We start from the raw sequence: 19,511 nt of genomic DNA on the forward strand, positions 1-19,511 counted from the left end.
TTACACCCATGAGTTACATTCTAAAAGGGCTGCTGCCTTTTGGCATAGGTTTTATTCGAAGCATTGTAGCCCAGAAACCGTTGGTTGTATAGAAAAACTGTCTGAAAATGAGTTGTAGAGAATTAAAAATGCAGCATAAAAAAAATATACACTGTACAAAAAAAAATTTTTTTACCAAAAAAAATTAAAAATAAACATTAAATTTCGATTTAAAAAAAAAGAGTTGAATTTATTTTTATTTTTTTTTTCAAAGAAACTTGACGTTGATTCGCAACTTTCGCAAAGTCCAGGATGGAGAAATGAAAAATAATTTTTTTATGGTAGATTAATTTTCTTATGAAAATTCTAATTCAAACATTTTTCAAAATATTTGTATTCTGATGATTTTAAAAGATACAGAGAGTCATTTTGAATCAAAAAGCTCTTGGTAGTAAACATTCTAAAGGCATCGGTTTTCGAGTTATTTCTAATTTAAGCTCGAAAAATTATAATTATTTAGAAAAATACACGTTTTTCTTAATTTGTCCATGGTTCTCCAGCAAAAACCATACGTTCATTGGAATGCTTTATCAAAAATATACAATTCATTCTTTGACAACAAAACGGTTGGGCGAACGGTTCACAAGAAAAAGTTAAATGTTCTAAGTGATATAAATATATATAAGAATCAAATATTTATTTTCGAGTTTTAATATCTTAGGAACATATTTTTCTATGACATAGATACTTTACAGAACTAGTTTCACCTTATATTTTATATACAACATAAGTAAATGATTCGTCATCTTTTGAAAACAGCTTCGTTTGTATCTTATTTTCTGAAATCGGAACAAAAGAGTAATACTTTTGTGTGGCAGCTATTATTATAGATTTTTTGAAAATATTGCTCCATTCTGTTACTCCTTGTTCATATTCTTCATATGATACCCAACTAAATGACATTTTTGATGAATTTTTATTACAATGATACAATTCTTTTGCGCTTGTAATGGGATGTTCATGTTCTTTAGCAAAACTTGCATTTCCTGCCATTCGTTTTAATATGCCACCAATTGCATCGCATGGGCCATTACCATCGAACTTGCAAAGGCTTGCAAAGTTTTTTCTATTTCTATATTGTGAGGCAGCTCTATCAGACATTAATATCGCTTTTTTCAACTCTATTGTTGTTTTTAAAAAACTCATTAATTTGGCAATGAACACCTGAACCGCAACAGTATCATGATGGAGTATTTCCGATATTATGATGAAGCTGATATTCTTAAGTGTTCCAGATTCTGAATAGTAAACAACGAAGGGATGAATGGTGACTTGACTATCATTTCAATAACTACACGAATCACAAATTGATAAAGACGTATTAAAATGAGCTTGACTGTTCAATATTTTTAATTTTGCAATAACGTTTTCGTTTAATTTGCATAAGCTTGATGAGCACCGATGATCAGGAAAGGGTTCACAGCATTTGGGCTTGGTGTATTCCATTTTCACTTTATTCACCTTCACAAAATGCAAACTGTTACCAACACATCTGGAGTAGTGCAATTGTATTTATATACGAAAACAGATATTATAGGTAACCCAGTAGTTATTGGTTGCGTACTTTACAAACAGTTATTATTAGTAAACAAGTAGGTAGTGTTGCACGACAAACATATTTTTTTATAAAACATTTGGCAAGGGGGAATGTGTAGGTAGGCTAAGGTTTAGCGCTTGAGTTATTTATCCAATCGTTTTGTTGTCAAAGAATGAATTGTATATTTTTGATCAAGCATTCCAATGAACGTATGGTTTTTGCTGGAGAACCATGGACAAATTAAGAAAAACGTGTATCTTCCGAAACATTAATATTTTATTGAGTTTAAATTTGAAATAACTCGAAAACCGATGCCTTTAGAATGTTTACTACCAAGAGCTTTTTGATTCAATATAACTCTCTGCATCTTTTAAAATCATCAGAATACAAATATTTTGAAAAATGTTTAAATTAGAATTTTTATAAAAAAATTATTGTACCATAAAAAAATTATTTTTCATTTCTCCATCCTAGACTTTTTTTTAAAGTTGCGTATTAACGTCAAGTTTCTTTAAAAAAAAATAAAAAAAAAATTCAACTCTTTTTTTTTCAAATTGAAATTTAATGTTTATTTTTAATTTTTTTCTGGTCAAAAAATTTTTTTTTGTACAGTGTATATTTTTTTTATGGTGCATTTTTAATTCCCTACAACTCATTCTCAGTCAGTTTTTCTATACAACTAACGGTTTCTGGGCTACAATGCTTCGAATAAAACCTATGCCAAAAGACATACGCCTTTTTAGAATGTAACTCATGGGTGTAAAAAATCTCTCCATCTGTGAAAAATGCTTAGTTTGCTAAGGCAAATACGTGTGCAAAGTTTCATTCAAATAAAAAATGGTCGATATTCGACCATAGGTCATTTCGCGCGATCTTGCTCAATATAATCTAAGAACGGGGACAATCCGTACCAACCGGTCCGTATGTAAGAAGTAATATAAATGGTTGGGAGTGACAAAGCTAATAAAGTACACTTCTTTGTTGACCAATCTCCTGGGACGGAACATAGGTATTTCCTCCTTATGTTCGGGTTCAGAAACCAAGGATATAGCGCCTTTACTCGCTTCAACTGTTACGGTTGGAACTTGAGTACTAACTCTAGTCCTAGCATTTCAGCTTATGGTTATAGCGCCATTACTCGCTCTCTAAAAGGAATATGAATTAGGAAATATATTTGAGTTCAATATATGCTAAGAGTGTGTGTATATCCCCGGTTTCATAAGCAAAGTTTATGGCTCCCTTCGTTTGTGAACGATCTCATGGAACGAACTCACCATCCAGGATTCCGTTCTTGTCGACGTTCGCCCTTGACGGACCCAAACTGCCCCTAAAATTGAAACCAAAAATGCTTTGATTTTTGTTTTTCTTTTCATGGTTTTTATATCTTTGGGCAAAATTTGAAAAAGTGAAGTAAATGCTTATTGTTTTATTTTAAAATAACATTCAAATTCATTTGAAATATTAGTTTGCGGCTTTGACAATAAGCATAATCAGATCATTTCGATCTATTTCGCTCCAAAGCTTCGACCAATATTTTTCGAGCCACAGCACACTGTTTCCAAAGCTGCAAAAACGTGAATTATTTTGACCCAGAAAAATTGATTTTAGAGGCATAGTGTCTAGAGCAAAATTGGTTCATTAATTATTCTCCATTCTATAGAACAGCGGTTCTCAACCTTTTTTTTGTTCGCGTACCCCTTGGTGATATTTTTCATGTCGGTTGTACCCCCTGGCTTAGAATGTTTTCGCAGAGTGGGAGAGAGTAGTGTTAGATCATGTTGTGGTAGTCTTGTTTAGGTTTCAAATTAAACTATGGTTTGTTTCATTGTTGCAGTCATGTTTTAAGTGCAAGATTGAAAAACAAACGAAGTATTTTAGAAAAAAATTGCTTTGTCCGCCATTACTGATTATTCTTTCGCGTACCCCCTGAGGGCTTTCGAGTACCCCCAGGGGTACGCGTACCCCAGGTTGAGAACCGCTAATTGTATAAGAAACAACTTTGTCAAAGACACCATACTTTCATTTGCCTATTAAAATAAACTTTTATGGAGTTTTCTACAGATTGCTACTAAAAATCAATGTTCTCAATGTAACATTTAATAGTGACTTTTTAAAATTTTTCAATGTTCTGCAATGTTGTTTGCTACAGCGAAACAACCAATTCCACCAAAGAAAGTTTATTTTTATCTTTTATATTGAAATTATATTAAAATAACGCACTAATTCACTACTACTATTACACTACTAGTAAATTAGTGCATTATTTGAATAAAAACTTTAACAACTGAATAAATATAGGAAATAAAAATAAACTTTCTTCAGTGTACTTGTGTGTTTTATTATAGAAAACAACATTGTAAAACATTGGAAAATTTAAGAACTTTAGAACACTATGAAAAGTAATGTTGAGAAAAAAAATCTAAGGTGCATTACGAAGAAAACTCCACAATAGCTCATTTAAATAGGAAGATAGAAGTATAATTTGCCTAAAGAATTGGATTTTTATGTGCAAAAATAAGAAAAAATTAATGAAGGCATTACGGCTCAAAAATAAACTTTTTTGAGTAAATATTAGTTTGAATTAGCATTATTTTAATAAAAATCGGCAATATCCAAAGAAATATGTGAGACAAAAATAAACTTCTTTCGAAGAATTTTTTGTTTCGTTATGGCAAGCAATATTATAGAACATTGAAAAATTATAGAAAATCACTCTAAAAATTAAATTGACAATAATGGATATTTGGGGTAATCTATAGAAAACTCTACAAAAGTTAATTTAAATAGGTAGATAGAAGTATAGTGCCTTCGACAAAGTTGTTTCTTATAAAATGAGCCACAACTTTGCTGAACAAAGTGGATTTTTATATTCTAAAATGAGAAAAGTAAAATTCGTTTCTTACTGTTAAGTGGATTAATCACAAAAATGCAACTTCTACATGAAACATGAAGAATAATTAATGGAACAAACTCTTCTGAAGACACTGCGGTTCTGAAAAAATGTGTTTGGGTCGAAATAATTTCGATCAAATTTTTGCAACTTTGGAAACAATGCACAGGTGACTGGGTTTTGTAAAAAATGTCGTCGCAACATGTACAAAACTCCGAAGTTTTTTGAGATTGGGGTGCCACTAGCAAAATGTAAACATTCATACTCCGAAACTATTAACGTGGTAGTAATTTTTATCCTTAAAATACATTGTTTTGATAATATTCAAAATACGAAATCGGGTTTTGATTGCTTTCTTGATTAATATAAAACTCACTTGTCTAATGTTTACTTTCAGATATATGTCGAAGTGCCATTTTTTTGGTGTGCGGCAGGAAGTAATTTAAGAATATTGATTCTAGATGAAGTATATCAAGTTAAAGTAACGTTATTAAAACTTCAATATGAAATTAAGTCAATTCAAGGTGGCCCACGAAACAAATGAGCTATAAATCAAACAAATTGTTTGTTGGGATAGATTAAAGAAACTCGTTTTTTTTTTGCTTTACCAAGTAGATTTTATGAAAACATTGAAATTTGAAATTGTTCTACTTTGGATTCTATATATTTTAAGTTCCTGAACTCATAGAAAAGCTAAGTGTGACAGTCGAAATTGGGAAATCATTTACGTTTCAAAACTGTTGCAATTTCATATCTGAACGAATTGCATTTTGCTTTTGCCGGCCACTACATAAACATTATATCGAATACAACATCTATAATAACTTGTTATTGTTATATACTTCGAATACTTAATACCGTTCCGTTCCCTACGATTCCTTCTACATTCCATCCACTGGTCAAATTGAATGCATAGAAACCCTACAAATGTTGAATATGTCAGCTTTTTGCTTCCTTGGCGCTGAGCTGTGTTGAACAGAGCTGCCAGATATACGATTATTGACATAAGTTGAAATAGACCATTTTATAAACTGGCAGTAGACAAGAGGGGTCTTCACGTCGAGCTCGTATACAAATACCCAGCCATAAAAGTTTCATATATGAATTGAGTTTTGAAACGTCTCAATGTTGCGACTTCTGGTAACATGGATCTTAGTAGAAAATTGTGTGGTGACATTTGGCTTAACAGCAGTTTTCAAAAAAGTGTTTTTTGTTGTCATTTTCTATTTATGATTTCTTTTTAGCTGCGTACAGATGGGATTATTACATGGGACTGATACCAATACTCTTCTTTTCTTCTTAACCAGAACTAGAGCGAAGGTGGCTGGTGCTTTTCAGTTTTATTTTACACAGGCTTCTCCACCAACTGTTGAAGGCGTACAGAATATTTGCGGGGCCACCCTCCTCCGTTAAATAATTTTTGGATTTTTAAAGGCCAAAATTCAATCGCATTGCTCCACCTCGTTTATAGTCCGATTGAGCTGACATGCTGAATAGAGTGTTTTTTTTGGGCAGGTGAACATTTTGTATACACACTTAACTGCGTAATGTTTTCTCGGTAAAGTAAAACTGTGGTTCACTTTCCGTAATTATTATAAGAGAAAAAAATATTCCTTGTGAATTGTTTGGCTAGCTTTCAGTACTCAGCGAGGCAGTGCATAGTAGATCACAAACAATATTTTGTGACCTAGCGTTAAATAGACCATTTTACGAACTGACAAGTGTCACGGATCTTGCTGACATTGATGTTGCATTTACTTGCGTTATGTCAGCGGTTCCGAGCTTTCTGTCAAAATTTCATTCATGAATTGAGTTCAGAAATGTCTCGTAAAATAGTCTATTGTAGTGATGAACTTTATCTTCGCTTACATATTGGTTATGTAAAGTAGTTACTAAAACGCAATAAGTTATAATGCGGAAATATGAATATCAAATTGATTGATCGAAAAGCTTGTCCACAGACTAACAGACGTAACACTGGAACCTAGCTCCATCGCCGCAAAAAACGTTCATTTCTAATTTTCAATCGAATAACAGTCATCGCGCGAAAACGTCGTCTGGGGCGCTGTCATGCAATCTCATACATATTTTGTAGTTCTCCATTTGACACATGCAGTAACGCTGGCGCTGATGTCGAAATACATGACGCAGCGCGAACACGACAGCAGATGGTGCTAGTGTTACTAACGTAAAGTACTGCAATCATCCAAACGATGATTTTATTGAAAATTTGTTTGAAGTGTTGTGTCTGTTAGTCTGTGGCTTGCCTATTTTAGTTTTCTGTTATTTTTGCCACTATTCTATTAAAAAATACATATCGACATCATTGAAAACAAAAATGGTAGTGACGGACCCCCCTCTAAATTTTGGCATGTGTCAAGTGTTGCAGTTATCGAACGGCAGTTATCTTTTTTTTTTAGTTTAAAATAGTTTATTTGACACGGCACGATACAATTTATGTTCAACTGAGCCAAGCACATTTTTTCTAATTCTAAACCCGTATAGCTGTGTCATGTACTGGAGATCACCGCTTCCCAGAATGTCTCTAACGGGTACGTTCGGTTGTTTTCCTCGGGCCCGAAGGGAATCTATAAGCTCGGACCTAACACCACAGTATTCGGTACACGACCAAACAACATGCTCGATGTCATGGTAGCCATCGCCACAAACGCAGTGATTACTGTCTACAAGCCCTATACGGAAGAGATGCGTGTTTAACGTACAGTGATTGGACATAAGTCTGGACATCACGCGAATGAAGTCCCGACCTACATCCAACCCCTTGAACCATGCTTTCGTCGATACCTTAGGAAAAATGGAATGTAGCCACCGTCCCAGTTCATCCGAGTTCCATGAAAATTGCCAACTGTTGAGTGTTCTCTGCAGTGGTGGGCACCGCTAACCGAAAATTTAGCGACGCTAATCGCTAAGTCGATAACCGGAAAATTGAGCTCGATAATCGCTAAACGCTAAACGCTAAACCCACATTAGCGGAACTTTCGCTAATCGCTAATCGCTAACTTTTTATTATGTAAATAGTCATATCGCTATATTTATTGCTCGTGTTTTGTAAGATTTGGACCGCTTTGATCTCTTTTGGTTAAACAAACGAAAACAATTACTTTTTAAAGCTATTTACAGTAAGCTGCCTATAATCGCATACCAGTCCCATATGGATTTTCCTCGTTTTTGAGTTAAATATCAGATTCCATCTGTTTCTTGCTCTACTATCGATTAAGGAAACAAAAAAGGATGTTTTATTTGAAAAAAGTCAGAAAAAAATGTGAGGTCAAATTGTCCCATCTTAAAAATAATCGCATATCAGTCCCACCAATTTTTTTTCCTGAGTATGTCAATTTTTTTTTTCTTTAATTCATATAATAAATACTTGGTGCTGTTTTTCAAGCTTTTTACTGTTAAAAAATCATCAAATAATTGATGATTGCAAGGTTATTTCAAATAAATTCCACACACAAGATAATTTTGAGTAGACACTGAAACTGCAACTTTTCCTGAAAGTTCGTTCCCGAAAGGTTATTGGTTTCGTCAATCAGAATGATAATAGCCTTGAAACAATGTTGCTTTCTGCAAGGGGTTAATTTCCTGTGGATGATCTGCTGACTTCAAATAATTATTCAAGTTGAAATTGTCAGAACTCAGAGGTAATCGTTTTTAGTTGCTTAGCTAAAAACAGCTTGTGCCTCTTTTCATCGCCGTCGCCTTCCGTCAAGTCACTGTTGTGATGAAATTGGAAACTTCTTCTCAATACCACTTTTCCAATATGCTAAATGCACCAGCTAATGCGGAATAATTTTATTCAGCAAGTATTGCGAAACACTGAAGACATAAGAAAGGATATTATTCACTAGCATATCCAAGACTTCAACCTTATATTTTGCTTTTTCAACAACGACCTTAAAGTCTGGGTAAGTAATGGGTGGATGTCTCCGCCATTCTCCATGCAGAATATTCAGAAGCTGTCTGCGGCTATAAACGTCTGCCCATATTCAAATTACTTGAGAAAAATATAACTACTCCTAAACCGAGTGGTTGAAAGTGAAACTGGTATGCGATTATATTGCTACTCGATGGCCTTAATAATCGCATATTAGTCTCTTCGTTATTTTTCATTGTAATTTTCACGACAAAGGCAATTCTTCAATGAAGAAGTTATGATTGAGGTCTATTTCATTACATTATGACGAAAACATTAGAATAACCCACCCCAAACAGGAGAAATACCCAAAACAAGAAAAATATCTTCAAGCGCTGTTTTCTCAACTTGATGTTTTTCCAGATGGGACTGATATGCGATTATAGGCAGTAAGAGGTTCACGAAACGGTATTCATGTTTGATTTTGTAAAAACAAGAATAACAAAAGTTATTTAGCTTGCATTGAAAATAGATACTATAGAATTCAATCTAGACCTTGTGCTTGTTTTTCAAAATGCTCCTGTGGCTTGTACGATAACTGGAACTCCATTCCAGGGTAAAAAAACTGACAAAAGTAACTTTCGCAGTAAAGTATGTTCATCTTTAGAAGCAATTTATGTACGCCATCAGCAATTCAGTTTTTATAAATATTTCTATTGTCGCTTCTCCACAAAATTTAGCGAATTAGCGATTAGCGTTTCGAAGGCCAAAATTTTAGCGACGCTAACAGTTTCGCTAACCAGCTCAAAAATTAGCGAAATCGCTAAATCGCTAACTACATTTTAGCGTCGCTAATTAGCGAATTAGCGGAATGGTGCCCACCACTGGTTCTCTGACGCAAAATGCTATAAAATTCATTATAAGCAATTGGTCTTACATAAATATCGCCATCAATAGCACCCACCTTAGCTAAAGCGTCAGCCTTTTCATTGCCCTGAATGGAACAATGAGAAGGGACCCACGCTAAGGTAACCCGGTAGTTTTTATCTGTTAAAGCACTTAAAAACCGCCGTATTTTCCCCAGGAAATACGGGGTGTGCTTCACAGTCTTCATCGATCGCAGAGCCTCAATGGCACTGAGACTGTCTGTGAAGATGAAGTAGTCCTCTATGGGCAGGGTTTCGATGATCCCAAGAGAGTACTGAATAGCAGCAAGTTCTGCGACGTACACGGAAGCAGGAGCATCGAGTTTGTAAGAGGCGGTAAAATTTTCATGATAAACACCGAAGCCAGTGGACTCATCTAGATTAGATCCGTCAGTGTAAAACCTTTTATCATAACTAACATGTTTAAACTTATTGGAAAAAATCTTAGGGATCTCTTGTGGTCGCAATTGATTCGGGATACCAATAATGTCTGTTTTCATGGTGGTGTCGAAGAATATAGCATTGTCAGAAGTACCTAAAAGTGCGACATTGGAGGAAACGTATGAAGAAGGGTTAATATTTTGAGCCATATAGTCAAAATATAAAGTCATAAATCTGGATTGAGATTGAAGGTCGACCAACCTCTCGAAATTTTCAATTACTAATGGGTTCATAACTGTGCATCGAATTAGCAGCCGGTAAGAAAGATTACAAAAACGATGTTTCAACGGAAGAATACCCGCTAGCACTTCAAGACTCATCGTATGGGTCGGCTGCATGCAACCCAAGGCAATACGCAAACAACGATATTGTATTCGTTCTAGTTTCAAAATATGCGTGTTCGCAGCGGAGCGAAAGCAGAAACAACCGATTTTAAGAACTGACAGTATTGTTGTTTGGTATAACCTTAGAAGGTCTCCTGGGTGAGCACCCCACCAGGTTCCGGTAATCGTACGAAGAAAATTAATCCTCTGTTGGCATTTTTGTGTCAAATACCTAATATGACAAGCCTAGGTGCATTTAGAGTCGAACCGGACCCCGAGATATTTAGCGACTAAAACCTGAGAGATCGTTTTACCCGTTAGTAGGAGCTGCAGCTGAGCTGGGTTATGCTTCCTAGAAAAAACGACCAGCTCAGTTTTCTCCGGAGAGAATTCGATACCCAGCTTAAGAGCCCATTCAGACAAATTGTCTAAGGTATCTTGCAATGGTCCTTGCAGATCGCTAGCCTCGCTATCAGTAATGGATACAATGCTATCGTCTGCAAGTTGCCTTAGCGTGCATGAATTTGCAAGACATTCATCGATGTCATTGACGTAAAAATTATATAAGAGAGGACTTAAACATGAGCCCTGGGGAAGGCCCATGTAATTTATTCGGGAAGTTGTCGAATCGCCATGTGAGAAATACATATGCTTTTCTGACAACAAATTGAGCAGAAAGTTATTCAAATTTGGTGAAAGTCCCTGCGAAGGAAGTTTCTCGCTTAAAACTTCTACAGAGACAGAGTCAAAAGCCCCCTTAATATCCAAGAACGCAGAAGCCATTTGGTCTTTACGAGCAAATGCGAGTTGAATTTCAGTAGAAAGCAACGCTAGGCAATCGTTCGTCCCTTTGCCCCGGCGAAAGCCAAATTGAGTATCTGAAAGTAAACCGTTTGTTTCGACCCATTTGTCTAACCGTAAGAGGTTCATTTTCTCCATTAATTTCCGGAGGCAAGAGAGCATCGCAATCGGCCTATATGAATTGTGATCAGAGGCAGGTTTCCCGGGTTTCCGAATAGCAATCACTTTTACCTCCCTCCAGTCGTGCGGAACAAAATTTAGCTCAAGAAACTTGTTGAACAAATTCAACAAGCGTCTTTTTGCAGAGTCGGGAAGATTCTTCAACAGGTTGAATTTGATTCTATCTAACCCTGGAGCCTAATTGTTGCACGACAGGAGAGCCATTGAAAATTCCAACATCGAAAATGGAGGCTCTTCCGTAGTTACTAAAACCGCGTCGCGAAAGGTTTTCTGTTCCGGTACAGAGTCCGGACAGACCTTTTTGGCAAAATCGAGTATCCAGCGATCTGAATACTCCTCACTCTCATTCGAAACGTCACGGTTCCGCATGCGCCTGGCGGTATCCCAAAGGGTGCTCATCGCTGTTTCCCTCGACAACGCGTTTACAAACCGCCGCCAGTATCCGCGTTTTTTCGCTTTAATCAAGCTCTTCATATGCCTGTCGAGTACCTTTAGTCGCGGCGTCGATGATCAAGCCAGAAAGGAGCGCGTATTCTTCCTCCGGAGGAAGTTCCTCGTAAGGCTCGATGGATTCCGCAATAATCGTCTCATAAGACTTCCAATCAATATTACGTGTAAGGTCGTATGAGATATTGATTGGATCCGGGGGAGTTGAACCATTAGCAATTGAAATAATGATTGGAAGATGATCACTACCGTGGGGATCATTGATTACTTTCCACTGGCAATCTAATGCTAGTGATGTCGAGGAAAGGAATAGGTCAAGCACGCTTTCACGTGCTGGAGGATTAGGTACACGTGTCGCTTCCCCAGTATTCAAAACTGTCATATTGAAGTCGTCGATCAAGTTACAGATTAAAGAAGATCGGTTGTCGTCGTACAGCGACCCCCATAGCGAACAGTGAGAGTTAAAATCTCCCAATATGAAAAAAGGCGCAGGAAACAACTCTGCTATATCAGTAAGTTGCCTCTGTTCAATCCGCGCGGACGGAGGGATATATATCGAAGCAAGGCATAGGTCTTTTCCATTCATATTCGTTTGAATGGCAACGGCTTCAATATTTGAGATCGAGGGGAGGTCGATTCTAAAAAAAGAATAGCACTTTTTGATCCCTAAAAGTACCCCTCCTCCGTGTGAGTCTCGATCTCGACGAATTATGTTGAAATCGTGGAAATTAAGTTGATCGTTTGAATTGAGAAAAGTTTCACAGAGCGCAAACGCGTCACAATTGTGTGTGTTTATCAAATGAGAAAATAGATCGAATTTGGGGATGATACTTCTGCAATTCCACTGTAATACAGTGATAAAATTCCTAACCTCTTTTGACGTATTAGTCATCGAAAGATATAATAGCTGAAATGAGGGGCCAAGTTGCTGCTAGTTGCTTCAAAAAGGTTTTCACTGTGGGGAGGAGGGCAAGAAGAATATTTTGAAGGGGATCTGGTATGTTGAACGTTTTAAATATCCAATCCACAATATCAGAGAAATTTATAAACCCTGTTTCTTTTCTATTTTCTGATTGAGCAAAGGGTGCACGAGGGGTTTTTGGTGCCCCAGGAAGCGGTGGGTACTCCTGGTTTGAATTGAAATTAAAGCCAGGAGGTACTTGCTTCGGTTTTTTTTCACTACTTCCTTTTTGTGTTGGCTTATTGGTCATTCCGCTAGGGGTTATCTTACGACCTTTGCGAGTAAGATTAGGAGAGTTAAGCATTCTTCTCTTCCTAGATCCTTCTGGCATGGCATAAGAACACCCTTCAACGGGATCGCCAGATGAACCCTCATCGGTTGGCAAAAAGGAAAAGATGTTTCCTGTCGAGGGTGGCTCAGCTCCTTAAGCATTTCTGCAAAAGAGCGCTTTGATCGTTCCTTGAGGGAACGCTTAATTTTTTCCTCGCGCTGTTTGTACGCGGGACACGCCGAAAGGTCATGCCGAGTTCCTTCACAGTAAAAACACTTTTTAGTATCCTCATTGCAAGCGGTCTCGGCATGATTGCCTCCGCACTTGCTGCATCGTGCCTTGTTGCAGCAGTATGTGGCTGTATGACCTAACTGCTTGCAGTTTTGGCAATGCATGACCCGCGGTACGAACAGGCGTACAGGCAGACGAACCCTGTCCAAAGAGATGTAGTTCGGCAGTGCAGATCCGGCGAATGTTACACGGAAGGAATCCGAAGGGAGGAATTTCCTCTTCCCTTCTTCGATGGATACTGAATGCAATTGCTTGACATCCAGTATCTTTACATTTTGAATCAGGGGTTTCTTGAACAGCCAACCCCGTGACGCAAAATGTCATCGACCGTGAGGTTTCCTTCGGTAACCACACCGTCGATCTCCACGTCCTTGGCAGGGATGTACACGCGGTACTCTCTCGTGAAGAGCTCGTAGCTAGTAATTGCATTTGCTTGCTTCAAGCTACTCACGACAACTCGCAGTTTGTTCGGTCTAACCTTAATAATTTCGGTTACGTCCGAAAACTGTTTTGTCAGGTCCTTGCCGATTTGTATTATATTAAGAGGCTTCTTAATGGGCCTGAAAAAAACTATGAACAGACCTTTCGAAGCATCTGGGTAAGCTTTCACCCGTATTTCAGGTACCCTTGGTACAGGGCTAGGTAGCGGGGATGGTACAGGGAAAGGCAGGGGGAACTGCAGGGAGAGATTTCAATCTCTTCCCCATTTGTTTCCACATCCAGGAATAGTTCCATCTGGTTGTTGTCCATTTTTGCGGGAGCGTTTCGCTCTACCGCACACAAACGATAATTATCCGAATATACGGGGGATCAAATAATTGGTATTAAATAAAAAAAACAATTTTTCAAGTTAAGGTGGATCAAATGAAAAAAAGACAATCGTATTGGGGACGAAAAATAATAATAATAATTATAATAATAATAATAATAACAATTATAATAATAATGATAATAAAAATAAAAATTATGATTATAAAGCGAATACTTCACCGAACGTCTAGGTCTTTTGCCTACACGACCTGATGGCTGCTAGTTGGATCAATCAGGAAGAGTGTCTCAGCAAAACAAACAATGCCGACATCGAATGATCCCGTTTTGTGTTGTATCACGGTGGCCTTATTTGCGCGCGGCCTTGTAGATGAGACTTGCAGTTGAATCCACTCACTTGACCGTATGGTGATCCGTGCTGCTAGCGGGGTACCAGCGGTGCGAGGGAATGTTTTTGCTGCTATGATTCCAGCTGCGTGACCGGACCGGCCACTGGCGGGGTAGCCTGCCAGTGCGCAAAAGATGCTTCTGCTGATAAACTGCAGGCTATTGTTGTCGCACAGGGCACGGCACAAGAACGAACCGATAAAACAATACCCGTCGAACGACAACTCGTGTGCCGTATTGTTTTATTTCGAATCAACCGGAGTAAAAAAATTTGCGTCTGTTCGAAATGAAAGCAAGACAACGAATGATGTTGCAGTTATCTTACGACGACTGTACTTAAAAACGTTTTCTTTTACCGTTGTTCGGTAAAAAAAATACTGAGAAATCGGAAACCGAATGTGTTTACCGGAGTACCGTAAATTTGTTTGCCGAAAAAATCCGTAAAACAGCAGATTTCCGAGCTCAGTAAACTTAAATACCGAATCTTGGAACCGTGACATCATTTACCCGAGATCTCGTCGAAACAAAAAAACTCTTACCGGGATTCCGAAAAATAGAGCTGTCTAAATAACGCCACCATCAGTTTTGTTAGTGTTTCGGTTTGGATGTGAAAGTAGCAGGAACTGCGGTTAATTATCATTACGGAGAAGTCTGCAATATTCAGATAAACCTTAAATATTGAGTGAGTATACACTATTTTTTTCTCAGATCTTGTTTGTGTTTATTGGAAATAGTACTAAAAGAAAACAATTAATTCTTTTTCACTCAATTTTGTAGGTTAACGATTCGCTTCGCAGGATGGAAGATTCAGAGTGATGGATATTTTTTTATCTCAAGGAAGCAACACAACTCTCCCGTTTCTACCAATGCTGTAATTAGTTTAATCATTTAACTTAATAATTAATAAAATTATACGGATAGTCATCGTTTTGATCATTTTCTGGATTTATTTGAAAAATCGTAAAATACGTACTTCAGTAAATTAAAACGAGTTTCGATTTTATTTCATGAGTATCCCGCTAATATAATACCGAGAATCTCCTTAAAGTTTGACAAGTTGTCAATTGTTGGTTTTACAGAATCTCGGTATTTTGATGTATTACCGGAATTTTGACCGAGATCTCAGCTGTTAAAATCTCGGTAATTTATTTTACCGTAGTCGGTGATAATATCTAAATGTGTAGGGTTCTTCAAAATATTCATTTTGGTTGGCTTCATTTCTCTCGTTCGAAACTCAGTTCGCAGGTCTAAAGGCTGTATTACACTAGGGGCTAGACACCTTTATTTTAATGGAAAATATTTCGATAATACCCAAGAAACATTTTTTGGCTAAATAAGCGCTTTTATAACTAATCTTATTCAGCTGACGGCTGAACATAGGTCGAATAATGTATTGCTAAGTGATTAATCAGCATTTAATCAGTCGGTTTTGGAGAACTAAGTCAGCTACCTGTTACATTCGGCTTCCTAAATAGCCGAACACGGGCTTAATAAGAAATAACTCAGCCATTTGAACAACTTTTATACATGATGATCGATTCTGTAGAAGCAATTATTCATTCTTTATAAAGCTTGTAAAAAAACTCTTTTACAGCCAACAGTAGCTGGCTTGTTATCTATATAAGTGCTTTTTCAGCTTTATTACAGCTATGATTCAAAATATATAATAGTCTTAATTAGACATTTTTTTTTGCTTAGGCGATTTGAACACGATTTGAATCTTTCGATGTTTTGCACTTTTGTGTGTATTTTTCATCGTTTATTTTTATATTATTGTTAGTGAAAATTACCTTTTTAGTATCCAATTAATTTACTGCCAGTCTCGAATCTCGTACTCATGCTCATGAGGTTCCTGGTAGAACGCGGTACCGATTCGTCTATCTTGACATACATGCATACGTATCGATTTCACCAGTATCTATATTTCCAGTTTATTTCATTAACATTTTACATTGGTTGTACATATACTGAATTGTAGCTGAACAAGCGCTTCAGCATTTGTATCATATCCCTTGAACACGATAGAACACGTTTTGTCAAAGTGACTGTTCTCTGTAATTGGTCGATTTAATACAAGGCACTGTAGAATTTTAATATTAGTGGGTACGGCTAGCCGTGCTGCAAAAACTATCATTATTATTCATTTTCACTGTTTGTTTCTGTTTACGAAGTGGATACACTAGCAATGATTTCTACAATTTCTACAATAAGGGATACAAATGCTAAAGCGCTTGTTCAGCTACAATTCAGTATATATACAGCCAATGTAAAACTGTTTATGAAATAAACTGGAAATATATGTACGGGTTAAATCGATACCTATGCATGTATGTCAAGATAGACGAATCGGCAACGTGTTCTACCAGGAACCTCATGAGCATGAGTTCGAGATTCGAGTATTTTTTTTTTAATTTAAATTGGAGAATTGAATACTAAAAAGATAATTTTCACTAACAATAACAGAAAAATAAGCGATGAAAAATACACACAGAAGTGCAAAAATTAGAAAGATTTATATGTGTTCGATCGCCTATACAATAAAAAAAAATTGTCTAATTTAGACGAATATATATTTTGAAATATATTAATCGTAGCTGTAATAACGCTGAAAAAGCGCTTTTTCAGAAAAACAGAATGTAGAATTTTAGCCATGGAATTGTCATATGGGCGCTTATTTATACTATATGCCAGCTGCTGTTGGCTATAAAAGAGTTTTTCTACAAGCTGTACAAAGAATGAATAATCGCTTCTACAGAATCGATTATCATGTATAAAAGTTGTTCAAATGGCTGAGTTATTTCTTATTAAGCCCATGTTCGGCTATTTAGGAAGCCGAATGTAACAGGTAGCTGATTTAGCTCTCCAAAACTTACTGATTAAAAACTGATTAAACACTTAGAAATACATTATTTGACCTATGTTCAGCCGTCAGCTGAATAAGATTAGTTATAAAAGTTAAGCGCTTTAGCCAAAAAATGTTTCTTGGGAAGTATCAAAAAGCGTTTATTCAACCAGTTCGTTTAGTGTTTGATTAATGTTGTCTAATAACTATTTTTTAAATCGGAATAGCGCTTAACCAGCCAACAATTAAATAATGGCGTGGAGTATTTCACAAGTTTTTTTTAAACCTGAATTTATTGCTTGTTCAGCTGATAAATCAACCTGAGCGTTGTGGCAATCCGTTTCACCTGTATGCAGACTTTATTCAGCTATTTTAAAATTATTAGCTGTTTTATTCAGCCCACTTGTTTGTTGGGTATTACTCGATATTCACACTTAACTGCGTAATATTTTCTCGGTAAAATAAAATACCGAACTACCTGAAAACATTTTAGTTTATCGTTGTTCAGTAAGAAAATTACTGAGAAATCGAAAACCGTAAGTGTTTACCGGGATACCGTATTTTTTTTACCGAAAAAATCCGTAAAACCGAATATTTCTGAGTTAAGTAAACTAAAATACCGAATCTCGAATCCCTGACATCATTTAACCGAGATTTCGTCGAACAAAAAAACCGAGATTCCGGAAAACTAAATTGTCAAAATAACGAGTGGTTCACTAACAATTTTTTTCGTGTTTCGGTGTAGAAAGAGAAGAAGCAGGTTTTGCGGCTGTTTATTATTATGGAGAAATCTGCAAAGTTCAGATTAACTAAAATATTGAGTGAGTATGTACTATTTTTTCTCAGATCTCGTTTATTTTGCTGCAAAGAATATTTGAAGAAAACGATTAATTCTTTCTCTAATCAATTTTGTAGGTTACCAACTCGCTCGCGAATCAGTTGACTTAGTAATTAATAAATTAATTTGTATATTTAATCGTTTTAATCATATTCTGGAATATCTGACGAACAAAAGTTGCAAAATACGTACCTCAGTAAATATTACCGAAGTTCTCGTAATACGTAATTTTGGTCTAAATGTTCTGTAACTTTCCGCAGAGAATATCATGGCGGAAAGTCATAACATGAAAATGTTGTGTTAAGTCTATAGCTTCTAGAAAAAATATGAACTACACAAAATAGTTTACGATTTTGCGGATATTTTATGTTTTTTGAATGGATGTCAAATTGGCCAACTAGCCCCTCAAGTGGGGGAAGTTGGTCAGGGTGTGGGGTAAATTGACCATTTTTATTTCGGAATGATTGATTCAGTTATCCTTCTTCACTACATTTGCGCCACTCTGTAGCGTCTCAGCGGAAGTCGAACCACTTCTGTTTTTTTTATTTATACGTTCGCTTTCTAAAATCCCGAACCATTAGAAAAGTGACTCATAATTGCATGAAAAAAATCGTGTTACTCTTTCATACCTGCAAGAAGTATATGTTAAAATCTCTCTGATGGTTTGGTTGGACACTAAATCAAAGATAACATGGTTTAAATTAGGAACCGGAGCCGAATTCCAGATACGCATCTGCAATCACAAGCACAAAACTATAGTAACATTAGATTTTTGTCGTTGAAAGCTTGCATTCGCCGAAATTTTTGTCAGGTAGGAGGCATTTGTCGATGCATTAGTATACGTTATACATTTTTTAAATCAATGACTCGGTATTTATTGTTTCAGTGCACAATGTTCATAAAAAATGACGATGAAATGGAGATAATTTCTACCAAATTGTGTATCGTTAAAAAAAAATAGTTTCGATAAACAGAGCACATGCTGTTTTCGCTTGGTTTTAGTTTGCATCACGAAATGCACCGTTCCTGGAATTGCATATACTTGGTTACTTGAACTTATTGATGATGTGCATAAGACCAATCAGCCTCGCTAGTATGTGACCAACTAGCCCCTCATGTATTAAATATGAAAATTACTTAAAATATATGAAACATAAAATTTTGGCGAAAGTTTGCTTTACACAACTTAAAACTAACAAAAAGGACTTTCATTATGCGTTGAGTCAGGTTTATTTCATTTTGGCTAGCTTTGTTTAGACAAAAAGTTTCAACTTGAAAACCGAGTAGAATTGATGTCCAATTTGGCACCAACCTGTATTTATTATACGTTCTGAATAAAACTGTACTACATTTTGTCATTTTGTTTCTTTGGTTATCTACTACATATCACCCGTATAACACGATTTTTTTCGATACGTAGATTCGAAGATATTCTCGTTGACCAACTTACCTCGTAACCAACTAGCCCCGCTCTACCCTACCTCGTAATACTGAATATTGGAAATATTTCGCAATATATCAAAAGTGCCTTGCCCCAAGGTGTTACACTCTTTGACCAAACGTCAAATGTTTGTCACTTTTTGACAGATAAAAATTTGATCAAAGATAATTCCAAATTTTACATGTGGCAAACACATGTCATGATGTCAAAAAAATTTGACCATTAGGTCAAATATTTGACCATTATGTCAAAAG

This window comes from Wyeomyia smithii, chromosome 2 (genome assembly GCF_029784165.1).
Source record: "Wyeomyia smithii strain HCP4-BCI-WySm-NY-G18 chromosome 2, ASM2978416v1, whole genome shotgun sequence".
Lineage (NCBI taxonomy): Eukaryota > Metazoa > Arthropoda > Insecta > Diptera > Culicidae > Wyeomyia > Wyeomyia smithii.